Below are 18,640 nucleotides of genomic sequence, written 5' to 3'. Positions count from 1 at the left end.
TAAGTCACATGTTGAAGTTACTTACTTAAATTCCTTGTGTGAAAGTTAATTCATATGTTTACCATTTCAGGTAATGGAAATGTCTTCAGGTTTTGGACCACTCATCTATGTAGGAATATTCGCAGCCACCTTGTCATCAGCACTGGCTGCCTTAATCAGTGCCCCAAGGATCTTTCAGGTCAGTTATAGTGTCATTGCCAGATGTTAAGTTGTGTTATGCCAGTTGCCAATTAAAGGTTTTTTTATACTTTTTTATAGTATATATACACACACATACACACTACATGGCCAAAAGTATGTGCGCACTTGACCATCACACCCATATATGCTTGTTAAACATCTCATTTAAAAACCATGGGTATTAATATGGAGTTGGTCCCCATTGACTGCTATAACAGCCTCCACTCTTCCGAGAAGAATTTTCACTAGATTTTGAAACATGGCTGTGGGGATTCGCTCCTATTCAACCACAAGAGCATTATTAGTGTGGTCGGGCGAGAAGACCTGGCCCGCAGTCGTCGTTCCAATTCATCCCAAAGATGTATGATGGGGTTGAGGTCAAGGTCTGTGCAGGCTAGTCAAGTTCTTCCACACCAGCCTCGGCAAACCACGGCTTTATGGACCTCGCTTTGTGCAAGAAGGCATGTCATGCTGAAACAAAAAAGGGCCTTCACCAAACTGTCGCCACAAAGTTGGAATCACACAGTTCTTTAGAATGTCATTGTATGCTGAGCATTAAAATCTTCCTTCACTGGAATTAAAGAACCTAGCCCAAACCATGAAAAAGCAGCCCCAGACCATTATTCCTCCTCCATAAAACTTTACAGATGACACTATACATTCAGGTAGGTAGTTCTCCTAGCATCCGCCAAACCCAGATTCTTCCTCAGACTGCCAGATAGTGAAGCGTGATTCATCACTCCAAAGAACACATTTCCTCTGCTCCAGAGTCCAATAGCAGTGTGCTTTACACCACTCCAGCCGATGCTTCGCATTGCGCATGGTGATTTCAGGCTTGTGTGCGGCTGCTCGGCCATGGAAACCCATTTCATGAAGCTCCCGATGAACAGTTCTTGTGTTGACATTGCTTCAAGAGACAGTTTGAAACGCGGTAGTGAGTGTTGCAATGTGGACAGATGATTTTTACGTACTACGCGCTTCATCACTCAGTGGTCCCGTTCGGTAAGCTTGTGTGGCCTACCGCTTCGTGACTGAGCTGTTGATGCTCCTAGATGTTTCCACTTCACAATAACAATACTTACAGTTGTCCGGGGCAGCTCTAGCAGGGCATAAATTTGACGAACTGACTTGTTGGAAATGTGGTATCCTATGACAAGTGCCACGTTGAGAGTCACCGAGCTCTTCAGTACGACCCATTTTACTGCTAATGTTTGTCCATGGAGATTGCATGGCTGTATGCTTGATTTCATGTATCTGTTAGCAATGGGTGTGGCTAAAAGTAGCCGAATCCACTAATTAAAAAGGGTGTCTACATAGTTTTGGCCATGTAGTGTATATTAAGTTTTGTTGTTGGGCTTAGAATTCTTCTACAGTAGATGTTTGTGACTTGGCGATAAATTAACAGTACGCGCTCCACTTGTCTTCAAAACATAAATATATATATTCAAAACAAGTTTAACGTATGTACAACAACTTCCTTACACTATAGTGATAATAGAGATATCGTAAACACTATATGGCTCTCTTGTTATTGTTAAAACTCCACTTAGGCCTATTAAGTTGTTTTATAATTTCAGTTGACAAACTGAATTGTCTTTCTCTATTTCTTTTGTACTAGTATTGTGCTTTGGAGAGAGAACAAGAAAAAGGCCGATCACATGGTGTTTTTTAGTTAATTCTAAAACTATAAATTCTAGGGTTTTCAAACTTTAGTAATCCTAGGATCTCTTTTCATTTTTTTCTGTAAACTTCAACTTATCAATGCACACTGTTCTACCGGTAATCGTCTGGATCTAATACTTTAGATGTCAAATTTTCCTTTTTGTCAAAGTGTACCTAGGCTTGTCTAATTAATTTAGATCTCACTTTGACGGAATAAACTATATTTCTTGTCTCTTTCAAAATTGTTAGTTTTTCTCTAATATATTAAACATTAGGCCTATCACTTCTACTGCACTTAACGCCAAAATTTTACTTTACCGTGACTTTACTCCTTTCTGCTATTCTCTTGTCTGTTTGTTGTTTCCCGCTCATCTCATGTTATTTATGCTTTATTACTAAATCACCTGCTTGTTTTATTCTCAACATCAATGAGTTACAACCTCAAGTTATAAATCTTATCGAATTACGTAACTAAACTTGTTATAACATTGACTTTAAAATATTTGCTTCTAACACTCTTTTTATGAACAGAATTAAACAATCATAAAATACTCACTCACAAAACAAATAAATTAAAAACATCTACATTAAATAGTCTTTTATCTCACGACAGCCATTCCTTTCAAGAAAATTTTTTGGCTGGTAAGTATAAGTAAAAAAAAAAGTATATATATATATAAGAAATTAAACAATTTTGATGACGTTTTTCCAACAGGCGGTGTGCAAGGACAACATTTTTCCTTACATCCACTTCTTCGCTAAAAGTTATGGAAAGGACAATGATCCACGTCGGGCCGCTGTCCTTACCTTTATCATTGCTTTGCTGTGTACAATTATTGGTAAATATACTATACATCTGAAAAATCTACTTTCATCTGACGGAAAAATGATAAAGAATAATCAAATGTCAATATTGAATGATATGTCGTGGCGCCTTTTATCTTTATAAGTCTTTCTATGAAATAATTTCCATTAAAATAGTTTTTAAGCACAAAACGTTTTTATAACAGTTTAACTAGATATGTTATAAAACGAGACGAGATTTCAAATATTAAAATATTTGTAAATTTCACATCTTTTACTTTCCCTCATTCATTAACTCCTTCACTCGTAAGTATACCAATTATTATCAAAATATTTTAAATCTCACTTCTTTCCTTTATATTTACTATCACTTGGTTTTATTTATTTAGTTAAGCCTTAGATCAGTCAGATGAGTACTAGTTAAAGTACGAACGACTAAAACCACTGATTCGTTTATATAAACTATCAACGAAGTAAGAAGATAGGATCCCTGGCCTTACCCCAATAATATTTTAGGGACCCAATATATCTATTGAACCCTTTAAAATTTCAAAAAAAAAATTGTGCTTTGAGAGAGAACAAGAAAAGGTCAATCATTTGGTGCTCTTGAGTTAATTCCAAAGCTATAAATTCTAATGTTCTCAAACTTTAGTAATCCTAGGACCTTTTTAATTTTTTTTTATATATAAATTTCAACTTAAATTGCTAAAATCGGGGGTTCGATTCCCCTCGGTGGGCTGAGCAGATAGCCTTTGTGGCTTTGCTAAAAGAAAAAAACACACATAAAACACATAAATTTCAACCCAAACAAAAAAATAAAGATCTCATGAAAAACTATATTTCAAGATTAAATGTTTTGCTTCATATAACCTCAATTTTCCAAAAAGTATTTTTACTCTATAAATCATATTTTTATGAAATTTTGCACATGACTTGTGGAGCCCCAAGAAGGTCCACGCACTCTAGTTTGTGTTAAAGAGCGTATTATGATGTGGTAGGCCCGACGTTGTTACGTGGTTATGGCACTTGACTCACAATCGGAAGATCGCTGGTTCGAATCTCGGTCCCACTAAACATACTCGCCCTGTCAGTCATGAAAGCAGTTATAATGTGACGACCAATCTCATTATTCGTTGGTAAAAGAGTAGCCAAAGAGCTGGCAGTGGGAGATAATGACTGTTTGCTTTCCCTTTAGTCTTACATTGCTAAATTAGGGACAATCGGCGCAGATGGTTCTCGTGTAATTTTACGTTAAATTCAAACTAAACCAAGATGTTGCAGCAGGTGTTGGTAATAAATGTCCTATCATGATGTGGCAAGAGGCGCTTGTATTAAAGGGCATCTTAAGACGTAGTAGTAGATGCTTATATGTTGCCCTTAATGTTAAACGTTCTCCTATTCCTCTGACTATTTCAACAGTTTTATTTACTTTGATACTGACTCGTTTTTTGTTCTAGTTTTATTCTTGAAAGTGCGCAAAAAATCAGTTCTTTGGAAATTTAAATTGTTATGCACATTTCTGTTGCTAATTGTAAAGACTTTTATATAAGGCATATTCATTAATATAAAATTTGAATAATATTAAACGTTTTAAAATTTGATAGCACGTCGTAAATCCTTTTTGTAAACAATATAAAGTATTTTGTTCACATTATTCTGGTCTAATCCCTCTCGGTGGGCCAGTAATAAGTTTGAGATCTGATGATGCTAAAAATCTGTTTTTGATATCCAACATGGGCAAAGCACAGATATCCTATTGTGTAGCTTTATACTTCAACGAACATAGAATGTCCTGATAGTTAGGATGCTCGAATCCTAACCTGTGGGTCACAAGGTTAAATTTCCTCACCGAACTTGCTCGCCTTTTCAGCGTGTGGACGTTATAAAGTTATGGTCAATTCCACGTTGGTTTGATGATGTTGCTTTTTGTCTTCCTTCTGGTCTATTACTTCATTTTTAATGGCGGCTGGTGCAGATAGGTCTCGAGTAGTTTGCTACGATAATTGAATAAAACAATGACAAAAAAAGCACTTTTTGTAATTCAACAGTAATTTTTTCAATTATCGTCTAGCGAGAGTTTGGAATAAAATACACCAATGCTATGTTAATTACAATGATTTATATGATATTATGCTTTAAAATTACTTCGAAATCCGTAAGCAATCAACAACGTAGATCATTTTCCTTTTGGATTGAAATAAAAGGTAGCTCCCAAAGTTAAGAAATGTATAAATATATATTTTATAAAAGTTTTGATTCATTAGCATTCGTCTCTATGTAAATTAACATATAATTTTTTATTTATTTTTGAAAACTCATATTCATGTTTTGAGCAACGGTTAACAAAATTACTTCGTAGTACAATTTTACTTGTTTGTTTTTGAATTTCGCACAAAGCTAATCGAGGGCTATCTGTGCTAGCCGTTCCTAATTTAGCAGTGTAAGATTAGAGGGAAGGCAGCTAGTCATCACCGCCCACCACCAACTCTTGGGCTACTCTTTTACCAACGAATAGTGGGATTGACCGTCACATTATAATGCCCCCACGGCTGAAAGGGCGAGCATGTTTGGTGCGACCGGGATTCGAACCCGCGACCCTCAAATTAGGAGTCGAACGCATTAACCCACCTGGCCATGCCGGGTCTACAATGTTACTTAACACATTTGTACAAATAAATTAAAACATGCTCAGTGTAATATGCGTTATTCAAGGGAATTTTGATAATTGTAATGTGCTTTATTTCAGGGTGATTTTAACAATGTAACTTGCTTTATTTACGGGTCAGTTTGACCAATGTAATGTGTTGTATTGAAGGAAAATTTAATGAATGTAATGCGCTTTATTTCGTAAGAAGTTTAACAATGTACTATGCTCTATTTTTCTTCAGAAAAACTCGCTTTTTTTTCACGGTAAAATATGACAAGTTTTATCTTTTTTTTTTCACGGAAAATTTAATCAGTTTGGTGTTCTTTATTCCAGGGGAGTTGAACATTATTGCACCAATTATTTCAAACTTTTTCATGGCTAATTATTGTTTAATCAACTTTTCCTGCTTTCATCTCGCATTTATCAAGTCACCAGGTAACTTTTCCTTTTTCCTAGAGTTTTTTTGGTAATTTTTTTTTATTTTACTCAATAAAATGTTTAATATGCAACGAAGATAATTACACTACTGAAAATATGCGATGTGTGTAAATTTAATAATGAAAACCAAGCCATTTGATTTTAGGACTGTATATTAACCACATTGTTCTAAATAAGCGTCCAACTTTGTTAGTTATTGGTATTCTAGTTTATTTCCAGTATTGAATTATATCTTAAACATCACATTTCAAACATTCAGAAGGTCCCGCTCATTCCTTATAATTGTAATCAAACTTGTAATCAATAATTTTTTTAAACGTACAGATCTTACCCAAATAATTGAAAAAAGGACCTCATTTAAAATAAATTCTTCTAACGTTTAGATATTTTCTGAATATTATGTTAAAGTGTTTTTATACGTAAAATGACACTAAAACTGTTTAAACATCCAAATGTGAGTGTGAAACATACTCAAAAAATTTTTGTAAATTGTTTGTTACTTGTTTTGTGTTTATTTTTGTAATTTTACTCAATAATATAATGAATGATTAACTTAATAAATACAGGATTTCGACCCAGTTTCACCTTCTTCAACAAATGGGCGAGCTTGGTTGGAGCTCTGCTATGTGTCAGTGTTATGTTCATCATGAACTGGATCACAGCTGTCATCACGTTTATTGTTGTTTTAGCTCTCTATATATACGTAGACCAAAAGAAACCTGGTAAGTGCTTGCGTTACACGTGTGTCATATTTAACATGAACTGGTTCACAGTTGTTGTCATTTTCATCGTTATCAAGGCTCTTTATTTGTACGTACACTAAAATATTTGAAACGAAACGAAGCAAGTGATTGTGCTACACATGTGCCATGTTACTTATGAACTGGATCACAGTTATCGTTATTATAGCTTTTTACTTATACGTAAACCAAGATAAACCCAATAAATACTTATGTTACGTATAATAGTTTGTTTTTAAGTATGCAATAATAAATATGTAATTATGGGGCATTAGAGCCAGTTTGTGTAGAAGCGTTGCCAAAATTTTAACATATTAGTTTAACCCTTTCATAACTTTAGCATACATTAAGACGTCTTATTTTGTTCAGCAATTTAATCCAGAATTTTTTGTAGTTATATCAAGTTGTATCAACTACTAGTCCCAGTCGCACCAAACACGCTCGCCCTTTCAGCCTTGGGGGCATTATAAATGGACGGTCATCCCTATTATTCGTGGTAAAAGAGTAGTCCAAGAGTTGGCGGTGGGTGGTGATGACTAGCTGCCTTTCCTCTAGTCTGACACTGCTAAATTAGGGAGGACTAGCGCAGGTAGCCCTCGTGTAGCTTTGCGCGAAATCCAAAACAATTTAAACAACTTCTAAAATTGCAACGTACCTAGTTTTATAATGAATGAATTTCAGTATTTTCCAGACACGTTAAAAACGTTAGTTTTCACATTCAAATATTTTAGGAAGGTTCGTTAAATCTATTAGTTAAAAACCACAATTGTGTTAGAAAGTCTCCAATGTTCTAATTAATATGACGTCATTTTTATGACCTGATATTTCGTTGAGTTTTCCGAAATTGAATACTATTCTTATAAAGAACAGTCTATAATTTATATTCAAAGCAAGGATGACTAAAGACCAAATTACAAGGTGAGATTCATCTGGCAAGTTGTAAATTTGACACAAAAATTCTTTATGTAGAGCGTTGAATTAGAACAAACTGAGCTTAGTCACCAGTAACTAAGAAGTGAGTTCAGTCACAAGTAATACAAGATAGCTCATTCTGAGAAGTAGGTAAAGTTACTAATTTTTTTCAAAGCATGAATACATCATCAGTTATTAAACAACTATAATCAGTTTATTAGATGAAGCAGCTAGTGGATCCTAAATCAATTAATTCGGATAAGCGAAGTTTGCTTCATAGGTTGTGAACAATTTTACCATAAGAATTGAAATATACGAATAATAACTTACGTCAGGAGACTTTCTTTTTTAAAAGTATGTAAATATATGCATATATAGGTTGTGCTAAGGATTCTTCTGCAGTAGGTGTCTGTGACTTGTTGGCGATAAATTTAACGATAAATGAACAGCAAGCACCCGTTTGTTTTAAAATAATATATTTAAAACAAGTTAATCGTATGTACAAACATTATTTACACTATGTGTATCATAGTTGTATCTTAAATACTATGCACTTCAATTCTTCTTGTCAAAAGTCCACTTAGGCCAAGTCAATTGCTTTACAATTCAGCTGACGAGTCATACTATTTTTCTCTTGAACACTTATCAGTATATAATTTACTTATGACACCTCATAATTTATCGCAGTTGTATCCTTAACTTCCTAGACTAGTATGCTTTTTCGTATTTAGGCCTACTTCCCATAAACGTCTGTTTATCGAATATAGGGTCACTTCCAAATAATCGCTTGTTTTGTCAAAGTCCAAACAGACAGGTTTAATTGCTTCAAAACACTCTTTGACGAGACATGTTATTCCCCTAAAATGATGACAGAAAATTGTTAATTCCATTTTAACATAACACCCGTTAGGCTATTTACTTCGACGACAGCTAACTTTACCTTTTATAACCTTTCTCTGACCGAACGTCTCTTCTACATGACTGTACTTTTCGCTTTCCACTCTCTTCCATTTCCTTTTCTTTCCGCGTCTTACATGTCCATCACTTAGACCTACTAGAAATCCCTCTATCCTCAACATCATTAGATTATACACAACGTTAGATAATCTTGAGATCAATAACTCACAAACACAACTTCCAACAATGATCTGCTTTTAACTTCTTATTATAAAAAACAACAGTCATGAAATATTAACTCAAATATAAAGTAATTAATACTATCTACACCAGTGGTTCTCAACCTTTTCTGACTTGCGGCACACTACGACAATCTGAAAATTTGCGCGGCACACCTGGAAAGCCTTAACGATTTATTTAGGTACACGCTATTCGGCAAGCGTTAAAAGCAAGTCTTAGAACGAAAATCACGGCCAAAGCAAGCGATAATAATGTCATCTGCACATTGACAATACTGTCGCTTGCTTTGGCCGTGAGTGTCGTTCTGAGGATTTTTAACGAATTTGTGGTATAGCAGAAAAATCAAAACTTTTTATTTTTACATATGTGACGCTTGTGCCTGCTTCCGAGAGCAAATCAAATTGAAGCGAGGCTCTAACATAGACAAACAAGCTCGCATTTCATCATCGACTGTAAGAAGCCTCTCTCTCTTTCTGGCTTTAATTTCAGTCAATGCTGAAAATCCAATTTCGCAAAATCACGAAGATGCAAATGAAAGCAGAACTTCAACTACTTTTGAACTGATTACAGGATATGAATTTTTAATGGAGATCCAAAACTCATCTAAGCTCTTTTCGGGAAACAATGACTGATAAAATTTGTCGTTTCGTAAATCAATGAGCTGTTCTTCCTCCTCAGTTGTAAGATTTGTTGTGTCGTTGATTCCGAATGGATAGGCCACCCAGTCATATTCGTCGACAGCAAGTGACTGGAAGTAATGTTTTAGTGCGGACTGTAGGTCGCTTAATGTGTTCAAAATTTGAGGGACAATTTTCTTCTTTGACGGACATTCATTAACAGAAAGAAAACAATCAAGGACTCCTTTCAAGAGCTTATTCTTCCACAGCGTCACCTTTTCATCGAAGGCCTTCCGTTTGGATGTTTCAGTAATAATATTTTTAGATGGCCCTTGGAGACTTAAGTTCAGAGAATTTAATTTGTCAAAGAAGTTGGAGAGAAATTGAACCTTCAGCCACCAAATCTCATCATGAAAAGAAAATTAAAAACATGCTTCTTCAACCTCCAAGAAAGTAATTACTGTAGTTTTTAGTTGGACAAGACGCTTTAACACCTTTCCTTTCGAAAGCCATAGAACTTCAGTGTGATACAGTAGCTTTTTGTAGTCTGAATCCATCGCCTCACAGAGAAGAGAGAAAAGTCGAGATTGAAGTGGCCGAAACTTGATGAAATTCACCACTTGAATAACTTGATTCATAACAGACTGCAAATCTTTCGGCAAAGATTTGGAGGCGAGCGCCTTTCTGTTTGGATTTTGTTGGTGCACCAGAGTGATGAATCCCTTCTCTTTTCCTTGCACTGAATCGGTGCAAACGCTGACACAATTATACCAATGTAATTTGAAGAACAAAATGTTTTCATTCACCAACTCGAAAATGTCTTGGCCTTTCGCTGTACTTTTTAAATATTTGCAAAATAAGTATTCATTTACGATTTTTCCATCTTTTATGAATCGAACAAAAGCCAGAATTTGAGCTTTTTTACTAACGTCAGTAGATTCATCAACTTGAAGAGACCATAGCAGAGACAATTCATATTCAGGCGCTTTGAAGTGTTCGCAAACATGATCCTTCAAATTCGACGACAAATCTACAATTCTGTAAGAAATTGTGTCATTGAACAGTGGAACTTGTTTAACCTTTTTGACGGCATCCGTTTTAAGCATAGTTTCAACAATGATTGCTAACGCTGGCGCAATGACTGATTCGACCTCCGTATGCGCTCTCTTGAGTTTTTCCAACAAATGAGCAACCTTATATCTTGCAATCAATCCTTTTTCGGGCAGCTTCATGTTGTTCACAAGCTTCCTTGACTGTTCATGTTGTTGAGCCGCGAGATTCTCGAAGTATTCTTTTGGTTTATCCTTCACAGCTGAATGTTTTGTTTCCAAGTGTCTCTTCAGTTAGCTAGGAACAAGCGCCTCGTTCGATAAAACTGCATTGCAGAGTAAGCAGAATGGTAATTGAGAATGTTCCGATTCCAAAGCGATAAAACCGTATTCGATGTATTCGTTCTTGTACTTTCGTTTGATTCCTTGCTTCTGATTCAACACATTCTCAACACATTGCAGCACCAGACTTACTTAAATATTTTTCCATGGATAAATGATAAAGCTAATTCATACACGATAAGCACGAAGTTGTGCAGTTAATATAAAATTTCTACCTACAGCGTAGTAGCTGTAGCTTACCACAGAATGATAACGTGTTCCAGAAAGCAGTTTGATTGTTTGATGCAACATTTATGAAGTACGAAGCGCTTGTTGCGCCACAATTAAACTAACAGTCAAATCGTTGCAGTCAAGAATGAAATGTAAGTATGAACTTCTCAGTGCTCGAGTTCAATGAAAACCATCGAATGTTTTAGAAGGTTTCAGAGTGTCTCTATAGTAGCTTTTATTAACTGATGTGTTCGACTTGCTTGTAAAATCCAAAGAAAGTTGAATGTGTTTCAAAAACACCGCGGCACACCTGCTAATCTCTCGCGGCACACAGGTTGAGATTCACTGATCTACACTAAGCGTCTTTTTTATCTGACAATTTAATTATTTCTTTCTTAGGCCTAGCATGATCAGGTGGTTATAGCGATCGACTCGTAATCTGAGGGTCGCGGATTCGAATCCTAGTCACACCAAACATACTTGCCATTTCAGCCATAGGGGCATTATAATTTGAAGTCAATCCCACTATTCGTTGGTAAAAGTGTAGCCGCTGGGTGGTGATGACTAGCTGCCTTTTCTCTAATCTTACACTCGTAAATTAGGGAAGACTAACACAAATAGCCTTCGTATAGCTTTGCTCGAAATTCAAAACCAAATAATTTCTTGCCGAGAAGAAATTTGAATATCACGACAATAATCAAACAAAATAGAATATGTGTTGAAGCTTCAGACAGTAATGAGGATGAAAATCAAAATTTAAACTGTTCAAGTGAGCACAAACTTAAAACGTTTCGACACCAAACGGGATCTTTCTGACAGTTACAGTAATAGAAAATATGGAAAACTAAACGATGTTGGGCCGTGGTAGATATTACCTATTGAAATTTATGAAACTAACTCTGTACAAATAGCTGATATCTGCCACTATTTAACATTAGCTAGTGTTTCACATTTTCAGCTACTGTTTAATTTATAGACAGTTGTAAGGTTTGTTTGTTTCAACTTTACTTTTTCTTGGTGTTTCAATATGTGCTCAATTTACTTATTTTCCCCACAGTTTTAACTACGTAATATAATAACCATATTAATTTGTGGAAAGGAAAATCAAACAAAAGACTTGACCAATCGAACCAAAGATCGGTCACACGTGACTAATCCAGTAAGTTCACTTTTACAGAAAGTCTCTGTGAATTACATACGATATTTCAGTTCACTGGTAAGCAAGAAATTAATAAAAGTAATTAATTCACGAAATTCTACACATTATACCAGGGGTTTCCAACCTTTTGGCACTCGCGACCCCTTACCTAAAAGTTTGAAACCCATGTGACCCCCCTACTTAGGGCTTACTATCAGCAGCTTAATTTTTATTTTATTTTCTGTAAAGGAGAGGGAAAGAAATATCTAAAATAATATTTAAAAATTCTGTAATTATTTATTAGCAAATTAAATCACATTGGTCCAACCTAAATTCACAAAAAGAACATATATTTCTTAAAGTAATATTAACATAGGTTTGAACAGCTATCCAACCCAGCTAGTGAGATGCCTGATGTTGCATTTCAGCAGCAAGCTTTGAAATTCGTGGCCGAGCGTTTGTTAGAGCCAGTCTCATGTCATCTCCAACATCCAATCTGTTCCTATTCTTTGTTTTTATATTGACAAGAGTGAAAAAATCCTGCCTCACACAAGTAGGTAGAAGCAAAAGGAACAAGGACACGTAAAGCTATCATGCTGACTTTGGAGTATGACTGATACATAGCGCACCAGAACTGAGTCACGGATTTCACCTTGAAGAGATCACGAGCTGAAGAGTCTTTCCTTAGATCCAGAAATTCATCTTGGATATCATCTGGGATGCTGGATACATCAAGTTCAGTACAAAATGGGTTCCTTACCAGGGCCTCCTGTTCCTGTGATAGCTCAGGGAAGTAACACCCGACTTCCTTTTCTAGAGACTGAAGATGTTCGGTAATCTCATCCTTGAGGAACTGATCCAATTGGATCTGAGACTCATCCGTCACTCCACAAAGTTTTCCAAACATAGCGATGTTTCCAAGATTGGTTTTCCAATGCCAGTTCTGCAGTTTGGAAACAAAGGCCCGAAGACTATCTTGAAAAAGGAGAACATGTGTTTCCCTTCCTTGAAGCTTCAAATTGAGCTTGTTCAGCTGGTCAAAAATGTCGGCTAGGTACGCAATCCTTTAATTCCATGCTTCATCTTCGAAGTGAGCTATAAGATCTTTCCTTTCTTGCGTCTCCTGGAATAGCTTTATTTCATCTTTCATTTCAAAGACACGATTAATAACGTTTCCTTTCGACAACCAACGTACTGCTGTGTAGAAGAGAAGGACTTCGTGGTCAGCATTCATGTCTTTGCATAGTTCTTTGAATAGGCGAGTGTTGAGTGCTTGAGTCTTCACATAATTTACAATTTTGATTACAGATTCAAGCACTTCCTGCAGAGAGGCAGGGAGAGTCTTACTGGCGAGAGCATATCGGTGAATCATGCAGTGGATGCCCTTTGCTTGAGGTGCTAGCTTCTTCACTCTCGACTGGAATCCTGATTTCGATCCCAGCATAGCCGGTGCCCCATCCTTACAAACCCCACACACGTTTTCCCATTGAAGATCTTCGTCTTGAAAAAAGTTGAAACTTTTCCATGACATCATCAGCTTTGTTGTGGTTTCAAGTGCACTGCAGAATAAGAATTCGTCTTTGATGTCACCTAAATTAATGTATCTCACGAGGACAAGCAACTGAGAACATGAACTTACATCTGTTGACTCGTCGAGCTGAAAGGAGAACAAAGAGGAACCCTTGATTTCAGTCAAAACCTGTTCCTTCACATCCATAGACATTTTAGAAATGCGCCTCTGTATAGTATTATTTGACAGGGATACTTGCTGCATCTTCTTTGCACTGGCTTCTCCAAGAATAAGATTTACTGCTTTCATCATGCAGGGTTTAAGAAGTGTTTCTTCAATCGTTTGAGGCTTTTTTTGTTTAGCAATTTCGAATGCAATCTCATATGAAGCTTCCACTACGGCTGCACTCTGCTGCTGAAACGACCCACTTCTATCGATTCTTTGGCTTTTAAGACACCGTTCATGCCGTTTGAAGAAATCCAAACCCTTCTTTGCGTGTTCTGGATGTTTCATCTCGAGATGACGCTTGAGTTTTGATGGTTTCATTGACTCTGCACTCAGGACAGCATGGCACAAAACACACTGTGGTTTCTCGATGCCGTCGTTGGCGAGCACAGTGGTGAAGCCAATGTTGAGGTAGCATTCTGAGTATCTGCGCCGTTTAGCCATGGACACAACTCACCTCTACTGCTTACTTATCTCCTTGTTAAAATAAAATAAAAATGTTGAATAATGAACGCTTTGGCAACTGTAGATCTTACACTGACTACTTGTGGGGGGTGCAGGTAGAGTAATGATGGGGTAAGTATTGGGAGGGAAGGGAGCGTGGCCAGTCGCGCGATTCGTTATCCACCAATCAGCAACGGACATGTGACTCACGTGTCGACAGCGAGCACACACACACTTAATCACAGCTAAACAGACACACAAGCATATGTACATGCGCGTGCACTCACATACTCGCTACTCACTAGTGCACACATACATACAGTTGCAGACACATACACATTCACTCACAGGCACGCATATATACACCCATAATATCACCTAATTACATTGAACTAACGTAGCACACGTTTTGCTTTGCACCGAAACAAAAAAAAAAGTAAGACCATGAAAATGTAATTGAGGAAATAAAATTAATGTTATCCCAAGCTACTTCTAACAAGGCTACGCGATTCCCCTGCCAAGGCTTCGCGACCCCCTTGGGGTCGCGACCCACCGGTTGGAAACCCCTGCATTATACATTTCACAAAATTCAATTGAGTATTCTTAAGAGTCTCGTTGTAGTGTTACCAATAAATAATGTAGAAAATTTGAACTAGAATATTGAGATTAAAGTGACGTGTATGTGTTATGGTTTGTAATTTAAGAACTACAAAAAACAAAACAAAAAAAACAGCGCACACTAGGAAAGAGACATTCACTGAATGACGTAGCAGAATTGTAAAGGTTACAACTAAAGTATTTTTGTATCTGTATCAGTATATAAACCATTTTACACGGAGCTATTCGCATAAATTGCAAATCTCGCTAAATGGTAATTTTATATAAATGCATTATATATAACTGAATGAATAATAAAACAAGTACAATGAAAAAATATACGTACTTTTGTTTGCAGATATTAACTGGGGATGTTCTACCGAAGCAGCGATTTATAAGTCAGCGCTTACTGCAGTCAGTAGGCTTAACCGAGTTCAAGATCACGTAAAGAACTTCAGGTAAACCAAATTTATAATTACGGTGATATATGAAATGCATTTATTAGTCGGGCATATTCTTCCTTGCAAATATCAGTTTACCAAGTTTAATTTTATTTTCATAAATTCTTTTAATGTTTGTTTGTTTAAAAGCAAAGCCAAATTGGGCTATCTGCTGTGTCCACCGCGAGGAATCGAATACCAGATTTTAGCATTGTAGGTATATAAACTGACTGCTGTCCTACCGGCTGGCTACTGTTAATGAAAGGTGAAAAACTGATTTATAGTGAAAAAAATCGAGATGAACATTTTTGATTTTTTTTTGTGTGAAAGCTATTTTTAGCCACGGTATAGCGCCTCAAAGAATGTCTTTGAGTTTGTCAAGTACAAATATTTTATCTCTTAGCTTCCTCATCTCTTGACCGACTTGAGATATAATTACAATTTTGAATTCAGGAGGTCAAACCCTTTCGATTGATGTATTTGATAACGCCCAAGATTCGATAAATTAATTTACTCTCATTCTATCCAAAATAATTCCAATTTGAGACTAGTCTGGTAGAGATTCTGATGAATAGTAAAACAGAATCAGGTATACGTGTGGCTCATGTTTGATATTGCTGATGCACAAAATTATAGGTAATAATAATAATAAAAGGTCTCGTAGATTAATTTACTCTAATCCTATCTAAACGAATTTCAAATGTCGCGGCTATTGATGATTCCCTCTTGTTTATCAAAACAAAAGTGCAGCAAATATCTTTTGAGCTCATTCACTCACAAAATAACATTTCTAGGGTGTAGTGACCAACATATTGGGCTGCAATTCGAGTCCAAGGTTCGTGTTGAATATACTCAGTACCCAAAACTTTTAACGCGTTACAAAAGTGACAGTCAATCCCTTTATTTATTCCAAAAACTCGAACAAAGCCCTTGTAGCAGGCGGGTGTTGTTAATAAGTTCCTTTACTCAAGAGTTCGAACAAGGTGGGGTACGCATTCCTCTCCCAAATGTACGTATGTGCATTTTTTTTTTTCCTTTAGAAAAGCCACATTGGACTATTTGCTGAGCCCCCCGAGATAAATCGAAGTGTATATGTGGCATAAATATATAATGTATGTATGTATTTATTGTGCACCCGCCGTTTCCACAGTGATGAAATATTAATTCCTACTAACGTACCTGAACAACAAGGGATTCTGATTTGACCTTTTAACTACGTGTCACACCAGGTTGAAATTTGACGCTCAATATTTCTATTTATTCTTTTCCGACAGAATAAATAGTGTTGATTGATTTAAGAAAGTACAGTTTAAGTTAACTTTATTTGCTTGTTAATAGTTTTAATTCTCCAACCTTAAAAATCATGACATCAAATAAAAGATAATATTCTTATAAATATTTTTCTTGGATAAACAGTTGGTCTGTTTACTCTGTCCTTCCAGCGGTCCAGTTGTAAGTCTAAGAACTCGTAACTTTAGAAACCAAGTTCCAATACCCGTAGTGGGCACAGCACAGATTGTGTATTGTAAACATGTGTACTTATTACAAACAGACAGATAAACAACAGTTTAGCATGGTGAGTATAGATAGACTTCGTTCTGAGAAAGGTACACCATATCAGCCATTCTAATGATCGAGGTTTTGTTACCTGACAAGTTATGAAATCGTTTGATAGGCATGTTTAGTTCCCAACTATAGTTTGGCAAGTACGTTTAGCTTTCAAATACCATTTCACACGCAAAGGCGTTTCCAGGTGCGTAAAAGACTCGAAAGTTTGAGTCATAGACCCGGGAAATTTAGGCGTTTCAGAATGATATTAATCATGGTTATCTATCCTGATTATTTAAGACATCAACTGGGGATTGAGAGCACTGTAAGGTAGCATCAGAATCGAGCTTCATATACCACTGCTTAGCAACGCCTCTGTTGATAAGCATGTTTAGTTTAAAATATTGTCAGGTAAGCACAGAATAATTATTAATAGTTTGATAGACATGTTAAGTTTTGAACTATTATTTGATAGACATGTTTAGTTCTCAGCTATTGTTTGATAGACATATATAGTTCTTAGCTACTTTTTGGTAAGTATGTTTTCTTCTCACTTACTGTTTGATAGGCGTGTTTAATTCTAAGCTATTGTTTGACAGGCATGTTTAGTTATTAGCTATTGTTTGATAGGCATGTTTAGTTTTCACCTAATGTTTGATAGGTATGTTTAGTTATCAGCTATTGTTTGATAGGCATGTTTAGTTCTCAGTTACTGTTTGATAGGCGTGTTTAGTCCTAAGCTATTATTTGGTAGACATGTTTTATTCTCCCCCACTGTTTGATAGGCATGTTTAGTTCCCAGCTATTATTTTATAGGCATGTTTAGTTCCCCGCTATTATTTGATAGGCATCTTTAGTTTTCAGCTACTATTTAATAGGCATGTTTTGTTCTCAAACATTCAATCTGTTTATTAAAGCTGTGTGATTCTATATCCAGGCCAGCTATCTTAGCGTTGACAGGGAATCCTTCTAGTAGACCTCCTCTTGTAGACTTCGCTTACAGCATTACCAGAAAAGTGGGACTCCTAGTCTGTGGTCACGTGCTAAAGGTGTGAAACAATAGTAACTATTTAAAGTTACACTTTTAAAATAACTATATATTTTATATAAAGTCACCCAAAATATTGCTTGAAATTTTCTATGAACGTCGTATTTTTTGCTGTTTTAATGAAATAAATTTAGTTATGTTATACAACACGGCCACCAGTTCGCAGTAAACCGTTAGGATACAAATGATTTGCAACTTATAATTAACAGAATAAAATTGACGGTATATTTGTAACTAGATGAACAGCATAAGATAAAGTTTGAGTACAAATAAAATTTTAAAATTGTACTTTTATTTATTTAACTATTTAGCTTGTTCGATGAGTTTAGTAAACCTCTTTTATGTTTTTCAGATACAGAGTAGTTGTTTTCTGTGACTATTTTACGTTTTCTGAAAAATACTTAGGTTGGTGATAACTTGTATCTTATTATTTTATTCTAGGGACCCATTACTCTACCTTTGAGGAAGGCCATGATTGATCATAATTACAGATGGTTGGAAAAGCGAAAAACGAAAGGTTTTTATAACGTTATTGAATCCAGTAATTTAACTGAGGGAACAAAGTCATTGCTACAGGTAATTATAGCATTATACACGAAGCTTAACTGAGGAAATAAAGTCAGTGTTAAGAGATATGGCAGCACGATGATATATTGATGCCTTGACTTGTCGGATTGTTAATAAATGTATTACTATATTAGATATCTAGCAGACACATTAATATATTACTGTATCAGAACCAGATATCTAGCAAACATATTGATGGCCTTACTGTATCAGAACCAGATACCTAACAGACATATCGATGACCTTACTGTATCAGAACCAGATATCTAGCAAACATATTGATGTCCTTACTGTATCAGTAAGAGATAGTTAACAGACACATTGATGATCTTACCGTATCAGTACCAGATATCTAACAGACACGTTGATGACTTTACTGTACTAG

At 35.9% G+C, this 18,640-nt stretch overlaps 1 pseudogene across 1 annotated transcript in view; it reads left to right on the top strand.

Annotated features, from left to right (window-relative positions):
• The window catches only part of LOC143238080 (solute carrier family 12 member 2-like), a 61,156-nt pseudogene that overhangs the window by 23,629 nt on the left and 18,887 nt on the right, over positions 1 to 18,640 (top strand). The window contains exons 10-16 of the transcript XR_013020398.1: positions 71 to 178; positions 2,558 to 2,681; positions 5,627 to 5,728; positions 6,298 to 6,453; positions 15,011 to 15,110; positions 17,578 to 17,689; positions 18,130 to 18,264. The product of XR_013020398.1 is annotated as a solute carrier family 12 member 2-like (transcript). The remainder of the gene's footprint in view (positions 1 to 70; positions 179 to 2,557; positions 2,682 to 5,626; positions 5,729 to 6,297; positions 6,454 to 15,010; positions 15,111 to 17,577; positions 17,690 to 18,129; positions 18,265 to 18,640) is intronic.

This window comes from Tachypleus tridentatus, chromosome 13 (assembly GCF_004210375.1).
Source record: "Tachypleus tridentatus isolate NWPU-2018 chromosome 13, ASM421037v1, whole genome shotgun sequence".
Taxonomy (NCBI): domain Eukaryota; kingdom Metazoa; phylum Arthropoda; class Merostomata; order Xiphosura; family Limulidae; genus Tachypleus; species Tachypleus tridentatus.
The sequence above is the reverse complement of the archived record's forward strand: the minus strand, read 5'-3'. Positions and strand labels throughout refer to the sequence as shown.